The sequence below is a fragment of the Pleurodeles waltl genome, chromosome 10 (assembly GCF_031143425.1).
Source record: "Pleurodeles waltl isolate 20211129_DDA chromosome 10, aPleWal1.hap1.20221129, whole genome shotgun sequence".
In the NCBI taxonomy this organism is placed as follows: domain Eukaryota; kingdom Metazoa; phylum Chordata; class Amphibia; order Caudata; family Salamandridae; genus Pleurodeles; species Pleurodeles waltl.
Window position 1 is genome coordinate 690,693,102 of NC_090449.1, and position 14,842 is coordinate 690,707,943.

The following is a 14,842-nucleotide window of genomic DNA, read 5'->3' on the forward strand; positions in this document are numbered from 1 at the left end:
TCCCCTACAGCCATTACACATATAGTTGTTAGGGCCATGAGGACGTTAACAACAATGTCTTTAATGCTGGTCGGGAACCCGGGTGACACGCAGCCCAGGTCCCCGTCTGCCATTACACATACTGTTGTTAAGCCCATGCAGTCCTACAACAGTGTATGTAATGGTCGGTCGGGACCCGGGCCGGCGTGGCCCTGGACCCTGACTGCCATTACACAAATGTTGTATCAGGACCAAGTGGGTCCCCAGGGCTGTGCACGAATCGGCTCCCTACCCTTGTTACCTACTCAACTGCCCTGATGGTGAGTAGGTAAGGAGAGCAGGGGCACGAGGCTCAGGTTCCCAGCCCCACAACCCCAGAAGGGGTCTGAATAGCACCAGAAGCGCTGCTTTGTTTGCCCCTCTAGTAGGGGTTTAAAATGTAACCTGAGGTGGTGGACCCTCAAAGGAGCCCACTTTACATACCTGTTGTGCTGTGTTGCAAAATTAGGGCCTCCAAATGTGGGAACCCTAGTGTTCTCCATGGAGGTGGAGTGGACACTCCATGTGTCTGGAGGCTGTGCCTCAGCTGGCTCCACCCTTCTTCCTAGCAAGGCAGCCCCCATTGCTACAACTCACAGACGGCTACGAGCCTGGAGTGAGGATAACAATCTGGAGCGGGTCCTAGGATCTGGTAGCCATTCCATTGTACATATATATATATATATATAAATATATATATTCAATCAGCTGTATTTTTTCAAATTGCTTTATGCTTTGTGTTATACTTTTATAATTATGTGGGTCATTACAGGGACTTTAAATGACACCGTAATATGTGTAAATAATGTTGTGAAGGTTCTCAAGCCCCATAAATAATGCCATATTGATAGATTCCTAGATTTTAAATTGGGCATCAGCGTCGCCATGTGGACTTTTTAATAAACAGCTCATGGTGTTTGAGAAATGTGAACAAGAGGTTTTTTGTATTGTACTTTCACAACATTGTAGTGGCGAGGATTTGTGTGGATTGATAGGATACCGAACAGATCCTGAGCTCATGAGTGAGCCTGCTTCATCTGAATTTTATTAATTGTGTATCTAACAGCAGAATCCAGGAGGTGCGATTTAGAAACTGTAGAGACAGATGAATTCAATAAATATTGTCTCTAAAACCTCTTTTGCCTCTAGGATAGCGCTGCTGGAGCAATACCTAATATGTATTTTGTTATTTTTACATCATAGAGTCATTACAAAAGAGCTCTGGAGGAGTCAACCATAAAGCTAAGCAGATGGCAGTGCCTTTAAGGGACAACACTGTGACCCTTCAAAACACAAAGGCTCCAGCAGCATCTGTGATCAACTCACGGCAACAGGACAAACTGTGCAGCGGTTCTGAAGACAGCTGTCATAGACCAGGTATAGCCCTTAACTACATTACACCAGCAGTAATTAAGGCTATACCAAATACCGTGAACACTTCTATAGGAACTCCCTATGTGCAAGGGTTTGGACACTCTGACAGTGGAGCACTTACAGCCTCAGACCCACAACACCCTGTAACATGTAGAACAGTTGGTTGGGACCCTAACCAGTGCAACAAGCCTAAAATAAATCGGTTGTCCTTAAAGAACTGCAAGAAGAAGCTGGCATCCCCTGAGTTACAATCATTACACTTAGACCTGTCTTTTAAAAATACAGTTATGTCTCAGACTGTTACTCATAATCCACAGTATTCTAACTGCTTAATATAGAGGGGCCTGTAGACGCCTTATTAGCAACACCCTGTATACCACCCTGTATAACTAGCCTTCCTAGTCTGCGGGACACACATTTAGAAAATGATCACCCCATAGAGGATCCTTATTCTGGGTGTATTGACTTCTCAGGGCACTAGTGGGTTTGGTAGAGAGTTCTGAAGCAACAGCTACTGCAATGCCCAGTGACCCTTCTAACGCAACCCGTGAAGGTCTGCAATCATCCGGCCCTCAATCATCCACTCCCAGCCACAGTGCTTCCTATGCCTCAGAGGCCATGAGTTATTATGACCAAAATTTAACTTCCCCATATCTGATGTCTCCAATTACACCCCCGGAGGCATACAACCTGTTGGAAATTGCAATTCTGCAGGGTCACCCCCAGACTTTTTGCCTTACTCCTTCTCTTTTTCTGACCTAATTTTTGCTGGCTTTAAGACTCTGCACACTTTACCACTGCTAATCAGTGCTAAAGTGCATATGCTCTCTCCTTAAAACATGGTGACATTGGCTCATACCCAATTGGCGTATTTAATTTAACTGTAGGTCCCTAGTCAAGTGCACCACATGTGCCCAAGGCCTGTAAATTAAATGCTACTAGTGGGCTGCAGCACTGGTTGTGCCACCCACATAATTAGTCCCCTAACCATGTTTCAGGCCTGCCTCTGCAGTGCCTGTGTGTGTAGTTTCACTGCCACTTCGACTTGGCATTTAAAAGTACTTGCTAAGCCTTCTCCCCTTTTTCAACATATAAGTCACCCCTAAGGTAGGCCCTAGGTAGCCCATGGGGCAGGGTGCTATGTAGGTAAAAGGCAGGACATGAACATGTGTGTTCTATATATCCTGTTAGTGTAAAACTCCTGCATTTGTTTTTACACTGCTGTGAGGCCTGCTCCTTTCATAGGATAGCATTGGGACTACCCTCATATACTGTTTTAGAGGTAGATCCTGATCTGAATGGAGTAGGCAGGTCATATTTAGTATGATGATACAAAATCCTGCTTAATGGTGGAGTTGGATTTTATATTACTATTTTAGAAACGCTACTTTTAGAAAGTGAGCATTTCTCTACACTTAAATCCTTCAGTGACTTCCAATCCAAGTCTAGCAAGGTTTTGTGGACAGCTCCCTTGTGCATTCACTCAGACACACCCCAAACACAGGATACTCAGCCTCACTTGCATACATCTGCATTTTGAATGGGTCTTCCTGGGCTGGGAAGGTGAGGGCTTGACACTTATATGTCAAAGGACAGAAGCCTGCCTTCACACAAAGGACTGCCACACCCCCTACTGGGACCCTGGCAGACAGGATTGAACTGAAAGGGGACCTTATGCACTTCTAAGCCACTCTTGAGTCTCCCCCATTTCAAGGCAACATTCTAGTATTTAAACAGGGCCGCTGGCCCTACCAACTCAGACACTTCTGAGGTAGACACTCTACTTGACAAGACATTTCCTGGAGAAGAGAACGTGAACCAGAACCTGCATCCTGCCAAGAAGAACTGCCTGGCTGACCAAATGACTCACTTGACTGCTTTCTGTGAAGGACTGCTGCCTTGCTGTTGCCCTGCTGCCTTGCTGCTTTCTGGCTGTGGTGAGAAGTGCTCTCCAAGGGCTTGGATAGAGCTTGCCTCCTGTTCCCTGAAGTCTCAGGACCAAAAAGGCTTCATCTTTACAAGAAGGACTCCTTGTGCGGCAAAAATCGACACACAGCCTGCCAAAAAAATGATACACAGCCTGTACTGAGGTGAAAAATTCACTGCACGCCAAACTGGAACAACGTAGCCTCACTTCGCAACGAGGAGATCGACACAGCGCCAGCGTAGCGACCGGAAATTCGACGCACGGCCCACTGGATCAACACACTGAGCCGGAATGACGCAGCCTGGCTTCCAGAGAGAAATCGACCCAGCGCCTGCTGTATGGTAGAAATGTCCACGCAACACCCACCAGAGCGACGCAGCCCCTTTGACTTCATCCTTTCAGTGCCGGAAACCCACGCATCGTCCCCGGGGCATCCGGAAAACCCTGCAACCCAAAGAGGATCCACGACCGAGCGCCAGAAATTGACACACAACAGTCCTTGCGTGAAAACTAAATGACGCATCACCGTGTGCGGCCCAAGAAATCGACGCACACCTCCCTGTTTTCCACACATCTCCTCTTCTGAGGTTCTTTGGGGAGATTTTGAATGCAAACCAGGTACTTTGTGCTTGAAAGAGACATTTATTCCTTTTAAAAGACTAAGGGGGTCATTACAACATTGGTGGTAAAAGGCGCTTACCGCCGTGCAGAAACCCACAAATACACCGCCGCGGAATTCCGCCACAGCTATTATGTCGCACATCTCGGAATCTGCCGAAATTCATTCACCCACACAACTCTGCCACACCAAAGGTCAGTGTTAAACTGCAGAAAACAAAACCTCCCCCTCCACGCCAACAGAAACACGGCCATGCTATTACGACCCATGAATCCACGTGGCGGTCTTTCAACCGTGGTATTCCATTGGCGGTACACACTGATGCGCTCAAAATACACACACATCTCCAAAACACCGCCACATTGGACAATTCAAAATACACACACCTGATACACATACACACACAACACCCACACACCCAATTCAATATAAAACACACACCCACATCACCCACAAACCCCTACGACCAAAAATTAGTTACGAAGGCCAGAGAGACAGCACAGAATAGACAATCCCACCACACAGAGGCACACAACACCATCACCCACACAACATCCACGCACAAAACACCACACACCACTACACATCACTACACTCATCACCACATACACCACCTCACACATCACACACACCACCCCATGGCACGCCAAAGACACCTCCGCTTTTCCGAGGAGGAGCTCAGGGTGGAGGAAATCCTACGGGTGGAGGCACAGCTATTTGGCTCACAGGTGCAGAACACATCCATAGCTAGGAAGATGGAGCTATGGTGCAGAATAGTCAACAGGGTCAACGTTGTGGGACAGCACCCAAGAAATCTGGAGGACATCAGGAAGAGGTGGAACGAACTACGGGGGAAGGTGCGTTCAGCGGTCTCCAGGCACAACATCGCGGTACAGCGGACTGGCGGCGGACCCCCACCTCCTCCCCCACAACTAACAACATGGGAGGAGCAAGTCTTGACCATCATGCATCCAGAAGGCCTCGGAGGAGTCGGTGGAGGAATGGACACTCGTAAGTCAAATCTTAACTATCATATCCCCCACCCTACCTGCATGCTATCACACCCCCTCACCCCCTCCCCTATCACTCCAACTCCTCACTAATGTACTAATAACACAAACCACATATCCCAACACCAAGCCCTGCATGACAAATCTAAGCATGGTCACCCCTCACCAAAGCATGCTCACTGCACATACCCAGAACAACCCCCTAACCATCATCACACAAGCCCCCACAAAGGAATGCTAGCACTGGGGTACACAAACACCCACCTATTGCACACCATCACACACACACATGCAATAATCATGCTCTTATGCCCCTGCAGGATCACGAAGGACCGCCACCACACCGGAGGGTCCAGACATCTCCACTCCACCCACAGAAGAGGCCCACAGTGACGATAGCAGCTCTGCCCTACTGTAGCCTGATGACCAGCCCGGACCATCGTGGGCCTCGGGACAGTCAGTTCCCATCGCACAGGCACAGCCCAAAACTGACCTTGCACCCTCTGGTAACACCAGCACAGCACCCACCCAGCGGGCCCATACCTCCGTACCCAGGACACGTCAATCAGCTGTGTTTCCACCACTACAGGAAACCCAGGATAACCCACCACCCCAACAACAGGGACCTGGGGACAGTGGTAGTGGGCACACGGTCCAGGGGACGGAGGCACATGAACACAGGGGAACTGGGAGGGCTGCTGTGCGACAGGGGGCGGACAGGCCAAGGGAACCCACTCTCCACGAGGCCCTCTCCTCCATCATGGGAGCATACCACCACTCTCAGGAGACGATGGCCACGGTACTGGACAAGTTTCAGGAGACCCAGCGCATGCAGGATGAACTGTATTTGGGGTTCAGGGAGGAGCTCAGGACCATCAGCTCCACCCTGGGCACCATCGTAGAGGTGCTGAAGGACATACATCAGACCTTGAGGGACACCGTGGCACTCCAAGGGGCCCCTGACACTAGCCAGGATGATGAACTGCCCACCACCTCCGCCGGCGCTAGTGGACAGGACGCCCTGCCACAGGACCACCACACCAGCCCCCCACCCCCTGCAGACGGACAACCACCACGCAAGCGGTCCCTGAGATCCAGGAACAGGACAGAGCAAGATGGCAAGACCCCCACCAGGAAATGAGACCACCCTGATTGTCTCCCCACTGTCTCACTTTGTTACCCTGTCCATACTTAAACTGCCCCAGCTCCACTTCCTATGCCCAGATGGGCAGTGCACCTGTGAGACTAATAGACTGGACTCTGCCGTGGACATTCCTCCACCATCACCATTTTACAACCCCCCACCATTTTTGAGCACTTAAATAAACACCCTTGAACCACAAAACATTCTGGAGTCAGTCTATGATATTGTAAAATGTATTATCAATGACATTGTCAAAATGCTTTTATAGTTGTTAAGGCAACATACCAATGTCACACATCACAAGTCCTTGAAGGATGCATGCAGATGACACACGTTGGTAACCACACCTGTGAAACCGTAATGGAAAGGAACAACTCAGTTACCAAATAATCCCAGTAAATTACACACAGGATAGAGTAAGACGTGTGACATTGAATGTAATGTAAAAAATGAAAATGATCTCACCTGTGTGTCACTGGAAATATTGCTGTATGACTGACTCCCTGTTGTCGTTGTCTTCTTCCTCAGCTTCCTCCTCATCACTGTCCACAGGCTCCACAGCTGCCACAACACCGTCATTTGGACCATCCTCCTGCAGAAAAGGCACCTGGCGTCGCAAAGCAGGGTGTGAAGCATTGAGCAGGCGATGATGATCTGGCACACCTTCTTCGGTGAGTAGAATAGGGAACCACCTGTCGTATGGAGGCACCTGAACCTGGCCTTAAGGAGGCCGAAGGTCAGCTCGATCACCCTCCTAGTCTGCCCATGGGCCTCATTGTAGCGTTCCTCTGTCCTGGTCCTGGGATTCCTCACTGGGGTCAATAGCCAGGAAAGGTTGGGGTAACCAGAGTCCCCTAATAGCCACACAGGGTGCCTCTGGAGTTGACTCATCATATCAGGGATACTGCTATTCCGCAGGATGTAGGCGTCATGCACTGAGCCAGGGAACATAGCATTAACCTGGGAGATGTACTGGTCTGCCAAACAGACCATCTGTACATTCATCGAATTATAACTCTTACGGTTCCTGTACACCTGTTCACTCCTGTGGGGGGGGACCAGAGCTACATGGGTCCAATCAATAGCACCTATGACGTTGGGGATAAGTCCAAGGACATAGAAGTCACATTTCACTGTAGCCAAATCTTCCACCTCAGGGAAAATGATGTATCTCCTTACGTGTTTCAGCAGGGCAGCCAACACTCAGGACAGCACGTTGGAAAACATAGGCTGCGACATCCCTGATGCCATGGCCACTGTTGTCTGAAAAGACCCACTTGCAAGGAAATGGAGCACTGACAGCACCTTCACGTCAGGGGGGATTCCAGTGGGATGGCGGATTGGTGACATCAGGTCTGGCTCCAACTGGGTACATAGTTCATGGATTGTGGCAAGGTCAAACCTGTAGGTCACGATTAAATGTCGCTCCTCCATTGTCAACAGGTCCACCAGTGGTCGGTACACCGGAGGATTCCGCCATCTTCTCAAATGTCCAAGCTGACGACGCCTAGGAAGGACAACAGCGAGGATCGGGTCAACTTTTTTCCAGGTATGTACCCACTGTTACACAGAAGACGACACCAAACACAAAACCCTGCCTGTATGTGTGTTGAGTGTAGGCCTAGCTATGTGTGACGCAGAAGTAAATGAAGACATGTGGGCCCCTGAAATGGCGGCTGCCTGACCTCTAACCTCGGACAATGGGATTGTGGGGTAACTGCGTTGCCGTTGCACACCGTCGCGGTAGGCGGTCGTAGACCGCGGCGCAATGCTGCATTGGTTAACATTGGACCCTATGGGTCCCACGAGCCAATGAGGAAGTGCGCCGGCGGTGATGATACGCACCGCCGCGGACGTCACCGCCGCGGACATCACCGCCATTTTCTATCTGTTGAATCACTAGATACCTGATCTTCGACAGGAGAGGACCTACACTGCAAGTGCTGCTGTGACCTCGGTCTGGAAGAGACAATGGCTGCTGCGTCTGGGGAAAGGGCCCCTGCCTTCACTGCTCAGGAGTTGGAGAGACTGGTAGACGGGGTCCTCCCCCAGTACACGCTACTCTACGGTCCTCCAGACCAACAGGTTAGTACACATGGAGCACGTTGTCTGGGCTAGGCCTGGGTGGAGAGGGTTGGTTGTAAGAGGGAAGGGGGCAGAGTTCAGGGAACATTAATGCATGTGAATGAATGTGCCACATGGCTAGGGTAGGGAGGGGGGCCACGCACATTGAGGGTGCGGTTGTTAATGACTTCTCTTCTTCCCTTGTGCATGTCATGTAGGTCAGCGCCCACCAGAAGAAGGACATTTGGCATGCCATCGCCAAGGACGTCCGGACCCTGGGGGTCCACCAGAGACGGGGCACCCATTGCCGGAAAAGATGGGAGGACATTCGCCGCTGGAGCAAGAAGACGGCGGAGGCTCAGCTGGGGATGGCCTCCCAACGTGGGAGGGGTGCCCGTCGCACCATGACCCCCCTGATGTTCAGGAATCCTGGCGGTTGCCTACCCTGAGTTGGATGGGCGCTTGAGGGCATAACAGCAGACACAAGGGGGTGAGTACAACATCATTCTGCGGACTTTGTGCACAGTGGAGGGGTCTGGGTGGGGGAGGAGGCCTGTGGGTGTACCTAGGCCAGGCAGAAATAGGTAGGCTAGGCCCCTCCGTAATGCAGGCCATGTGGCACCCTACCCCACCGCAGAAGAGTGCCATGTACAGGTATAGATGCCCCTGTGGCATCCATGTGTGCAGATGTCCACCATAGCCATGTAGGCCAGATCCCAGGAATTGCATCTGTAGAGGCCAGGAGCACGGCGTAGTGCAGGGGGCTGCTGTGTCTGTATTGTCCGCCAACGGTCGCGGTATGCCATGCACTCAACCTGTCTTTCTTCTGTCTCCCCCCCCCCTTTTTGTGCTCTCCCTGTTCTTTTGTGCATCAGCATCATCAGGCGGAGGTACAGTGGTACCGGGGCACGAGGGAGCTGAATCCCACATGGCCATGGAGGGCCACACCACAGACTCTGAATGCACCAGTGGGACGGAGGGCGAGGGGAGCTTCACGTCGGCCACCGGATCACCAAGCAGCGACACGGACTCTTCTGCCGATGGGAGCTCCCTTGTGGTGGCGGCAGCATCTGTGCGCCCCACTTCTACAGGTACAGCCGCCACCTCTCCTACCAGCACTGCCCTCCCAGCAGCCCCTCAGCATTCGCCCCGTGCCCGCTCACCCAGGAGGGTGGGCATCACCTTCGCCCCAGGCACCTCAGGCCCTGCCCCAGTCACCCCTGCTGCCCTCAGTGAGGAGTCCCTTGACCTCCTCAGGTCACTCACTGTTGGGCAGTCTACCATTGTGAATGCCATCCAGGGTGTAGAAAGGGAGTTGCAACATGGTAATGCATTCTTGGAGAGCATTCATTCTGGTCAGGCTGTCCTTCAGCGAAACCTGCAATCTCTGGCTTCAGCACTGATGGCAGCCATTGTCCCTGTGTCTAGCCTCCCCCTCCAACCTCCTCCACCCAGACCCAGTCCCCTGTACCCCAGCCTATCCCAAGCATACCATCAGACAAGCATGCACACACCTCAACACACAAAAGTGGCTCAGGCAAACATAGGCACCACATAAGCCACAGGCACACACACAAGCATCACCCACGTGCAGACACAGCAACATTCACTGCCTCCACTGTGTCTCCCTCGTCGTCGTCTCCCTCCTCCCTCCCAGTGTCGTCTACACTCTCACCTGCATGCACTACATCTACAGGCACTAGGACTCGCAGCAGTACACCCAGCACCACACCCCGCTCACCTGCACTCACCACCTCCACTCCCATTTACACGTCCCCTGTGTCCTCTCCCAGTGTGTCTGTGACGCCCCCTCCCAAAGTACAGAAACGCGGGCACCCACACACCCAACATCCATCCACCTCACGACAGCCTCCAGTACCTGCACCTGCACTCAAAACACCTAAAGTGACACCTCCTACAACCACCTCCTCTTCCTCCACTCCCAGACCCCCTCCAACTACCCACCCCAGTGTTCGTCAGAAACTGTCACTGTGTAAAGTTGACCTTTTTGCCCCCCCCTCCTATTCATCAGTCGCGTCGTAGCGCCTCAGCCAAAAAGCCTCCAAAACCAGTGGTGCCTGTTCAAGGTGTATGGAGTGCACCGGCCACCAGGGCAGGCAGTGTGACCCGGAGCCAAGGCACTGGCAGCCCACCCCCTGTAAAGGCTCTGAAATTGGAAAGTGGGCGACGGGACCCTGTGAAGACTCCTGGAGGCAAAACAACTCACAGGGTTTCCAGGGGGATTGCAGAGTCAGCTGTGACTCCTCCAAAGGTGGGGAAGGGCCAGAGAAAGTCTGCACAGCCTAGTGTGAGCAGCACAGCGGAGAAGGGCGGCATCCTTCCCGGCAGTCGGGACGCCACCGCCAGCACCGTCCTCACTGGTCAGGAGACCACCGCCACAGCCAGAGTCATTGCCCAGGAGGGACCAAGTATCGTCACGGGTCAGGAGGCCAGAGCCAGTGCCCAGGAGGGCCCAAGTATCGTCACTGGTCAGGAGACCACCGCCAGAGTCAGTGCCCAGGAGGGCCCAAGTATCGTCACTGGTCAGGAGACCACTATCACCGCCAGTGCCCAGGAGGGCCAAAGTATCGTCACTGGTCAGGAGACCACCGCCAGAGTCAGTGCCCAGGAGGGCCCAAGTTGCCCAAGTATCATCACTGGTCAGGAGACCACCGCCAGATTCAGTGCCCAGGAGGGCCCAAGTTGCCCAAGTATCGTCACTGGTCAGGAGACCACCGCCAGAGTCAGTGCCCAGGAGGGCCCAAGTATCGTCACTGGTCAGGAGACCACCGCCAGAGTCCGTGCCCAGGAGGGCCCAAGTATCGTCACTGGTCAGGAGACCACCGCCAGAGTCAGTGCCCAGGAGGGCCCAAGTATCGTCACTGGTCAGGAGACCTCCGCCAGAGTCAGTGCCCAGGAGGGCCCAAGTATCGTCACTGGTCAGGAGACCACCGCCAGAGTCAGTGCCCAACCAACATCATTTTATTCAGCAACTTGTAAATGCATATAAACTATCTGCAAACAAGTACTAAAATTAGTTACAGTTGAGAAACTGATTAAACCACATTAAGCAAGATTATCAAGCCAATTCCCGAGGGAATATAAAAAGCCATTGTTTAAATCCCAAATGAGCAACAATTGCGATTTTAGTATTAAAAATTTACTAATTTCTACTTCACAATAGTCCATCTTCTAATCACCTCGGAACAACATCTTAACTGTAGAGTTGAACAATAGGTTTCACATAATTATGTGAACAAGTTGCAAAATGTGGTGGGACTCCATTTCATGTTAATATAAGAATACAATATTCATAAAGCATATTTGACCTGCAAAATACAGACAATGTTGAATAAGAACCCACTAACTATTAAATATACCAAACCTACTATGTGAGTTTTTACTGAACAGGTATAGACTACCCCAAAATATCAGAGTAACGGAAAATGGAGCAAACAAATTAAGTATATATACAATGAAAATCATCACCATTTTGTTTTCCAGTGACAGACCCCCGTAAATGTTATGATTGCATCACAATTGATGGACTCTACAAAGCTGAAGGGTATCACAGACAATTGTTATGTCGTGCTGTTTTTAAAAAAAACTCCCATTACGCTCTTAGAGATCAATACAGCGAGAACAGTGTGATTCTCAACAGATAGTTTCTGTAGGTGTACTTTCATTTCCATTAATAGTTTAGGAGTGCTGAAACTACAATGTTTATTTTCAATAAAAAAGAAAACAATAGGACCTAATAAAACCTACTATGTGTTCAATAAAATTGGTAGTTCAGAAAAAAAAATCCAGTAACTTGACTATTCACATTAAATTTGTAAAAATAATAATTGTACACATGCTGTTTAGTTTAACGTGTAGAATCAAACCATTACAGTAAGAAAATAGTACATACAAAATCATCTCCAGAGTCGGCACCCGCTGATGTTATAGACTCCTTGCTGACTGATCTAGGAATCCGTGCTGCCCCTCCAGGTTGGGGAGCAATAGCTGCTTCCTCTGCAATTTTCTTTTCTAGTTTTGCAAACATGGTGTTGAAGTGAATCAACTGTCACAAACTGTCCAAACGTGACTCTAGCTTGAGGTGAGACTTCCTGGTCAATGGTTGACAAATAATATTTAGCGAAAGACATTCAGGATCCAACTATGAAAGGAAAATGAAAGTAAATCTGGCTATGATGCATTCTCAATATAAGTGAAACTTCTTTGGTGTTTCCATGGTGTCGCTGAACCGAATTAACTCCCGGTTCGAAGCAGGGTATCATTTACAACTCTCCAAACGGCGGCTGAAGACCATCCCTCCGCCTCCAAGCCGGAGGGCTCCCACAGTCAGAAGGTGTGAACACTCTCCGCCTCCGGTCCCCTTTGTTCTCCGCGCCCACCCTCCCCCAGTGACACTCACCGGCCTCCCAGAGTCAGTGCCCAGGAGGGCCCAAGTATCATCACTGGTCAGGAGACCACCGCCGGAGTCAGTGCCCAGGAGGGCCCCGGCTGCCACAGCCCCGCTGGGCAATGAGGGAACGTCATGCCACACACCAATGCCCAGTCCAGAGAACGTCATGCCACACACCAATGACCAGTCCAGACACCGCCATGGCAAAGCACCGCTGAACAGTCCAGACACCGCCATGGCAAAGCACCGCTGAACAGTCCAGAGACTGCCATGGCAAAGCACCGCTGAACAGGGCATGCACCGGGAAAAAATGAAAAGGCTGCCACTTCAAGCATCCTTATCCCATGTGCAGGTGGGACAGTGACGGGACAGGAACTTCCACGGGGAGACCAATCCAGTCTGAGCACCAGTCCCCCTCCAGAAACCAGTGGAGAATGTTATCCACTTGAGAGACTGTGGCTTTGCACTCACAAGGATTGAACAGTGGGCAACCCACCCACTGTAGAGACTTGAGAGACTGTGGCTTTGCACTCCCCAGGATTGAACAGTGGGCAGCCCACCCACTTGTGAGACTTGAGAGACTGTGGCTTTGCACTCCCCAGGATGGTACAGTGGGCAAACCACCCACTTGTGAGACTTGAGAGACTGTGGCTTTGCACTCCCCAGGATGCATCAATGTGCATGGAGCCCCGTCGTGGATCTGGCTTTGCACTCCTTCGGCTGAGGTGCCCCCCCTTCCCTTCCCCCTGAGGTGCCTGTAGTATTTCGATCTGATGCCCCAGCAGTGTTCTCTCCGTTTGTGGACAGGTATGTTTTGTGGGCCTCGCCCATGCATTTTTGGACTAGTGGTGCACGGACATTGATATGTGCATGTCTGCACTACTTCTCGGAATGTATATACTTTTGTTTGAATTTCTAATATATGTGTATATTTTTGAGACATGTATATTGATATATTACAATGTTTGGACTGATTTCGTTTTGTCTTTGCATTCTTCCGGGGGGTTGTTACTGTGAATCTTGTGAATGCATTGGTGTGTGTGTTGTAATATGCGAGGGTGGGGGTGTTGGGTGTGTGTCCACCTGACTTTTGGCTCCACCCTCCCCTATGTCATAGGTGCAGTACTCACCGTAGTCTTCGGCGCCTACGTAGATGGTGATCGTAGATGAGCAGAAAGACAAGCGCAGGGAGTATTTGGAGTTCCGGCTCCATGGAGTCCTTCTTCCTCGTGGGATGTGTTAAGGTGAGCGTTTTCCAATTGAAATGGCTGTTTCCACCGTGTTTTTATCCACGGTGAATCCGCCCCGGGAAAGGTGGCGGATTGGCGGGTTTTGATACTATGGGCGGTACATTGTCTTCCGCCTGTCTGTTGGCGGTGACCGCCGCGCTGCTTGTCTGTACCGCCGTGGCAGGCGGTGTGTTAAAGTGGCTGTCTTTGTTGGCGGTTTCCGCCAGGGTCATGATTCCCTTTTTTTGTCTGCCGGCCTGTTTGCGGTATTACCGCACCTTTAACACCGTCCGCCAGGGTTGTACTGACCCCCTAAATACACTTTATATCCCTTTTACAATTATCTCTCAACATATACTTATTGCATTTTAATCGTTTTGACCTGCATCTTATCAGACAAACATATATTTTTTTTAAACACTGTGTGGTGTATTTTTGTGGTGTTCTACTGTGTTATTGCATGATTTATTGCACAAATACTGTACACATTGCCTTCTAAGTTAAACCTGACTGCTCAGTGCCAAGCTACCAGAGGGCAGACACAGGATAATTTGGATTGTATGTGATTTACCCTGACTAGAGTGAGGGTCCTTGCTTGGACAGGGGGTAACCAGACTGCCAACCAAAGACCCAACTTCTAACATTGGTGATCAGTGGTGGGATAGGACTTGTATTTGTGCAATGACACACAATAACTGAGGCCCTCAATACAACATTGGTGGTAAATCCCACTTATCGCCGTGCAGAAGACCGCCAACACACCGCTGTGGTGGCAGAATTCCGCTAAAGCTATTACGACCCACAGGCCGGAATCTGCCAAAATCCAGACATTCACACAAGTCCGCCACACCAAAGGGCAGTGATAAACTGGCGATAACAAAACCGACACCGTCAGGCCAACAGGAATACGCCCACACTATCTCAACCCACAAATCCATTCGGGGGTCTTTCAACAGCGCTATTCCATTGGCGGTACACACCGCCGCGCTCAAAATACACACACATTTACAAAACACAACCACATTGGACAAATCGAAATACACACA